Consider the following 7,094-nt stretch of genomic DNA (forward strand, 5'->3'; position numbering starts at 1 on the left):
CGGAATGTTGTGTGCCACACATTTTCAGCTGGGGATAGTATAGGGAGATGGCTAGATCTCAGCCAGATAGGAATCTAAGCAATCATGTTGTCCTCCTTGTTTTTCTTTTCCCAAACTGTCTTTCTATAGATGCTTCATTACATTCCAGTTAAGGAAACTCTTTTTTCCCCCCAGAATGGAGAAGAAAGCAACCAGGGGCCTTTTGAATAAACCAATGCAGGGATGTCCATCAGAAGAAACAAACAAGATCAAAATGCCGTGATCAAAACTTTTCCCTGTTTTTATATATACTGTGATAGATGTACCATGGATGGGGCTTCAGTGACATGGCTGAGGTCACCATCTGGATTTTTTTAATGCATCCCTGAACCAATGGCAGGAAGAAAAGAAGTAAGCAGCTGTCTTAAGCCAACAGTCTATTTTCAGTGGAAATTAGCCAAAGAAGGTTGGGATTTTAGTGTTTTGGGGATATTTTCCTTTTAAAATCTGAAGAAAAACTCATGAAACATTTGACAGAAGGAGGCTGGATCGCACATCATTTTGTTTCTGTCCCCACAGGTAGCGGCGGTTGTCAACCAAAGCTTCTCTGGGAGCAAGCAGGATGGTGCCTAACGGATACAGTATCACTGAAAAATATTTTCCAGTGAAAATGCTGCAAAATAAAGTTGTTCATAGGAAGGGAGAAGGAGATATTCAGGAAAATACATAATTAGCCAAAACAGAAAATACAAAGGGAAATAGTCAAATGTTAAGAACTTGAAATAAATATTGTAAAAACAGATTGAAGAATATCTGCTCTAAGCACATGGGCAGCCTCCTAGCCAACCAGCTAGCCTTTAAGACACCATATTGTTCTGAAGATATTTCCTGTTCTAATGTTATATATTCATGCTTAATAGCTTTGCAGGAATGAGATACTTCTAGGCTTTGAACATGCATTTTGCTCTGCTCTATTTATAGAAACATTTCCCCATCTTTTCCCACTGCTTCTTCCAATCTTCTTTATGCATATACACTTATGCATACACACACCAGCTCACACCCTCCTTCATCTAATAGTAGTAGTAGATGGAAGAACTGCCTAACACTTTTTGCCTAGTAGCACTAGGAATGATCCATCTAGAAGTGTTCTTCTCATCTGCCAAAGGTTTTGGAGTCAATAGATCTGCGACAATGCCTTTTTATTGTTGTTGTAAAAAGTCATTGTGAGCTCATTTCTCTACAATCACTATTTATCTTCTGTAAGATAACCTCTGCAGTATTATTAGAAACACAACAGAAGGTAAAGTGGGGAATAAATAACCCCATTTCTGATTTTAGAATTTGGGTGTTGAAGAGAGTGCTAAAAAATAGTGACATCAATATATGGAATCACAAGCTTACTGGATTCACCAACACCTCCCAGTCAACTACTGTATATGGTTATGTCTACACTTCATCTGAGCTTCTATCTGCTTTACTGGTATGATCATGTATATGGCTAATTTTAGTCCTTTGTTAAATGATGCCCAAGTGGATTGTCAGGTGCTGCTCAATGCATATATGTTACACGGTTCTTCTTTTCCATCTATAAAAGATCCCAAGGCTAATAAAAATAATAAATGTGATCAAAATGACAGCTATTGATGAATATGCATGCCAACATTTTGGGATTTTTTTTACTTTCCTCAAACTGCCTCTGGAAATCGTTGGAAGAATGTAGTTTGATCCCAAGCCAAAGAGAAGAAAAGCCACCCAGGAGGAGCTGTTTATCCATTGTACGTAACTTTCAAAAAAGTTTATTTTTATCCTGCCTTTATTCTTTGCTGAACTCAAAGTAAGGCATATATATCTAATGCTTACATCTCTGTATTCTCTAAAATCAGAACTTTATGAGGTGAGGTAGGCTGAGAAAGACCAAGTCATCCAGCAAACCTTTCTACCTAAAAGAGGACTAGAACTCACTGCCTCCTAGTTTGCATCCCAGCATCTTAGCTACTACCCCAGACTGATTCTCAGTTGCCCAAATCCATTTTAGTGGGAGGAAATACCCATCTGCAGAAGGATGAAATTAAAATGCCATCCCAATTTTATAACAAGGGACTCATTTCTAGAAGGAGGATCAAAATTCTTGGTATATAGAAGCAAAAATTAACAAATATAAAATTTCCAACCCATTTGCAAAAAGAGGAACCAATTCAGTAATTCAGCTTTAAAAGAAATGTAAGGGGGACTCTGAAGGAAAAAAATGCCTTTAATGGAGCAGTCTCAAAAGGATAACAGATTTCTCAGTGTGTAATCCCAACTACAGTGGGTGTTCTTTAGAATGTTTTTGACTTTCACCCAAAATCATGAAATAATACTAGAAGTCATGGAAGGAGTGAGAGACAAGGGGGACAAAACAATCCTTGCTTCATAAAACCAACATGAAAAGAAATAATATTTAGTCATTTGTTTCTTCTCAATAACAGAAAATATAACATGTCTTCTTTTACAAATTTCCCTCACATGTTCCTTAAAGAGAAAAAAGAAATTCCCCCCAAACATTCCCATAACAAAACCAGTCAATATCCTTCACATATTCATTTTTTTCCTGATATCTTCTATCCAACAGACATATTCTAACTAAATCCCACATTTTTTCTCACAAGATTTCACTCTCCCCCCTCGCCTTATTTGTCTCTTCCATGTTATTTTTTAGGAAGTGCAATTCTGCAAAGGGCCTCTTAACAGAATATTGGTATCCAAAGAGAGCTACTGTAGAATTCAGAGGGTGGATTTAAATAGAGATGCTATCAGAAAGGAGTGTCAATGGAAATTCTCAGTAATCCAGTTCATGGTTGTCCTCATCCAAGAAGCTACTTCAGAAATGAAAAAAGCTTTTTGAATGAAAAGTGAAATGTCTTCAAGGGAAAACAAAGTCCAGTTGCCTTTTCAAAAAGCACCTTGGGGAGTATCAGAAAGCCGCCATTAAAATATGATTTGAACCAGTCATTCAAATGCTTTAGTGATGCATGAAAAATTTAGAAAGACATTTTTTGTAAACTGTGGAAACAAAGCACTGGGAAAAAAGTTTGATTTAAGAACTTTTGGGATGCTGAAATCCAATTCACTTATACATATGTTCATTTCAAGTTGTTATCTTATTCTTATTATGGCTTCTTAAATTAAAACTGTCTAATGTTCTCTCCTGCTCTTATCCACAGGCAAAAGGGAATTTCCATGGTTTAAACTCTCCAGATATCATTGATTGACACCTCACTACTAAAGCCATTCTTCATGAAAATTTTATCATGCTAATTTCTAGTGCTCTGTCTCATCCTGAAGCTAAGCTGAAGATAATGTTCCTTTTTATCTACCCAACACACTGAGAACAGTATCAAGGTGTCTGAAGCTGTGTAGGAGAAGAGAAAGAAGCCAGGAGATGGGGTTATTTTAGTTTCCATCAATGCAAGAAAGGGCTACTAAAATATTTCTGTTCTATAGCTGTTCTAGAAAAGAATTATGGTACAGCTTCAGTTAGACTGTGACTGAGCCAGCAATATTCTTGGACTTGTAAGATCAGAGAGCTTCAAATCCTTTTTGGAGTCCTCTTCAGTAAATACTGAACATTTCCATACAACAACCCATCACAGACAAAAAGTGTCCCATGTCCTTCATTTATCTCACACTATCCTAGGCATGCATTCCATATTCTGAGGAGGTGGTAGAGTGGCAGAGATCAGTCTACAACATAAAAACAAGGGCAAGAGATCACAATGCAAATATGCATTTTTCTGAAAATAAAGCAGAAGTATTTCTTTGTGTCAATCAAAAATCAGGGTTGCTTTCAAGCAGGAGAAGGTCTGAGACTACCAGATTGCAATGAATGATAAACCAAGTCTGGGTGGACTTATACTTGTTCACTAAGACACAAATCACAACTTTCAGCCCCTGCCCAAATTAAACTATCCCAAACCAAGGAAGCTTGAATAATCTTTCCTCATCTTCATTTTAATTTCACAAAAACTAAAGAGGTAGGTTAAGCTAAGCAACATTGACTAGCTCAAGTTTACTTAGTGACTGACTGGACATCCACTCTAATCCTAATTTAACATTTTAATTATTTTTTATTTTATTTTGGCAGATCCAAGCTTCATCCTAAACAGCAGTTTAAGCTGCGTTCACAACATGCTAACCCATGAATCATTCCAGAGGGATGGGTTTCTGACACATCAAATGACAACCACACCAGTTCAGTTTACATGATAGATTATCAGATTTAAACAAGAATGGAGACAGATCTGGATAGCTGAGTCAATGGTTTTGAAACTAGGATTCATCAGACATTTATGTGAGGTTTTAAATACTAGTTTCCTCTCATTATCTGGCTGTGTTTTTCTTTAAAGAAAGAAATGGGCAGTTCAATAAAAAAATGATGACAGGGAATCATAATTAAAGGCATTTTTGTCCCTTCAAACACGCACTGGACAATTACAGAAAGGAAATAGTAATGAGCTTATTAAGATAAGCTATTTAAGAGGAAATTAATGGACTATTCATTCCTGATCCCTTCACAGCATTTATCAGGAAGCAATCAAACAGACTGAAGTTAAACAAGGAAGTTTTAATTGATGTTAATGAGTATCTCTCCAGTCTCAAACTTTCCTGAGTAAAGAAGAACCTTGGCCAATGATAACGTAGCACTTTGCTAAATACTTAAGATTGTTTTAATTCTGCTCCACTCTTAATATTGCAAAGTCATTGGCCCAAGGATGAAAGGAATTCTGCATATCTGTCTAATTCTAAAGCATTATTCTGGAGTCCCCAAAGTCAAGTTTGAAAACTTCTCTATTTCTTTTAGCAAATTAGGTCCTCTATTGCTCCCTAAAGGTTTTGCATTAAGAAGTACAGAAATGGAAAATGTAATAACCCGCCAGCACTCCCCAAAAGGAAGGGGTGAAAATGGAGGTCATTAGCCCTTGATTTGAGTTTGGGAAGAGGAAAGGAGGAACGCAGGATGGGGAAGGAACGAATGAGGCAGGAATGAGCCTAGATGGCTTTAGACCAGAGGTGGGGAACGGTGGCCCTTTTATGACTTGTGGATTTCAACTCCCAGAATTCCTGGGCCAGGAATTCTGAGAGTTGAAGTCCACAAGTCATGAAACAGCCATCGTTCCCCACGTCTGCTTTAGACGATAGCAAGCTCATAATCTGGTTCCTCTGAGGAAGGTAAATTAAAGCACCCCATATTATAGGCTGATCCTGCTGTATGTACAAAATCCTTCAGGGAAGGAGGTGATGGGTGGAAAAATAGGGATCACCAATGTAGATTATTCCAAAACAGACATGGTTCCCTAACCTCTTACAAGTTACAAGAGACAGCATTAAAATATTATCAGAAATTGAAGACATGTTAGTGCAGATCATAAAGTGATAAAAATAAAGCCTTGGAAGAAGACAAACAGAATCAATTTACATTTAAGAAATGAATGGACAATGAAATAACGACGTTTTCTAGGCCTTCTGGATAGCCTTTGCTTCAAATCCTGACAAGGTTTTGGACTTATTAATTTCGGACAGGGGTTTTTTCAGCAAAATTGTTTTTCCACCAAAACTACAACGTCAATGGTTTAGGAGAGTACATGAGTAAATATACATTCAATATATCAAAGTTGGTTTCCTCTCCCCCTCTTGGTTTTGCAGTCTTAATCAAGACTAAGAAAAATACAGGCAGTCCTTGACTTACGACCTCAACCGAGTCCAAAATTTCAGTTGCTAAGCAAGGCAGTTGTTAAGTGAGTTTTGCTCCATTTTTGTCATAGTTGTTGAGCGAATCATTTTAAATGAATCATGAGGTTGTTAAGGAAATCTGGCTTCCCCCATTGACTTTGCTTGTCGGAAGCCTGTTGGGGAGATTACAAATTGTGATCGCATGATCCTGGGATAGTGCAGCAGTTGTAAATACAAGCCAGTTGCCAAGTGCCCCATGACCATTGGTCACATGACCGTGGGGATGCTGAAAAGGTCAGACGTGTGAAAACTGGTCATAAGTCATTTTTTTCAGTGCCATTGTCATTTCAAAAAGGTCACTAAACTAATAGTTGTAAGTCAAGGACTAGCTATAATGGTTTGGGAGGGGGGAGGAAATTACATCAAAAAATCATTCTCCCTTATACCAGACTTATACACTTAAAAATATTTTCAAAGATTTTAAAGAAGCCATGTTTGTACTGCACACTCATTCCTTTCACAAAAGTGGGGAAATGAGAAGATTTAAATGATGGTTGCATACACCATAACATTACACCAACATGTAGCATGTAGCATAAGGAAAAGACAACTAATGTTCCCTCGTCTGTTCCATTCTTTCTATCTTTTTTTTCCTTTGGCAAAGCAAATGACTTACTTTCTCTGCTTTGTACATAATCATCTAATTTGGCTAATCTTGATTTAGGTGTGATCTATGCCACTATCATAGTTAACAATTAAGCCTGAATTTAGTATGCCACCTAAGCATTAAACTCTAGTGAGTGAAAATACGATCTGAAGTTGGGTTGTTTGCAATGAACTCAATAGGGACCACAGTTTGTCAGTCTGCTTTGAAAATATGACAAACAGTGGTTAACAGAAGCAAACAAATCTGGGATTATTATACCAGCTGTCCTGAAGGGAATGAATGGGACCGAAAAGAGGTTGATAATTATAGAGCCACGTAAGCTCATATTGTTGAAATTTGGTTCAGTGTTACATCTGAAGTAGCCCGTATTTTCAATATGGCAAAGAGTAATTCCCAACACTGGACAGTAATCAACCTTCAAATCCTTGTGTATCATTCTCCTGCATTAGAAATACATATGAGAAGTACAACGATAATTCAACTATTATTTATAAGTCAGATCTCAATGTCTGCCCAAGATCTGTTTAAGAAAAGCCTGAATATGAATGTTTAAACTAATGAAAGTAGTAGTGGCTGAAAGCAAAATTTCAACCAAGCAAGCATTCTTTTATCAAAGTTATCCACAAAATAATATATATATATATATATATTCCAAAGGGCTAATTTAAGGTTGGGGGAGGGATTTTATTTTTTTAAAATCATTTTTATCTTCCACGTTTTTACTTTTAAAGAAATA

Source organism: Natrix helvetica (genome assembly GCF_964273705.1).
Source record: "Natrix helvetica genome assembly, chromosome: Z".
Taxonomy (NCBI): domain Eukaryota; kingdom Metazoa; phylum Chordata; class Lepidosauria; order Squamata; family Natricidae; genus Natrix; species Natrix helvetica.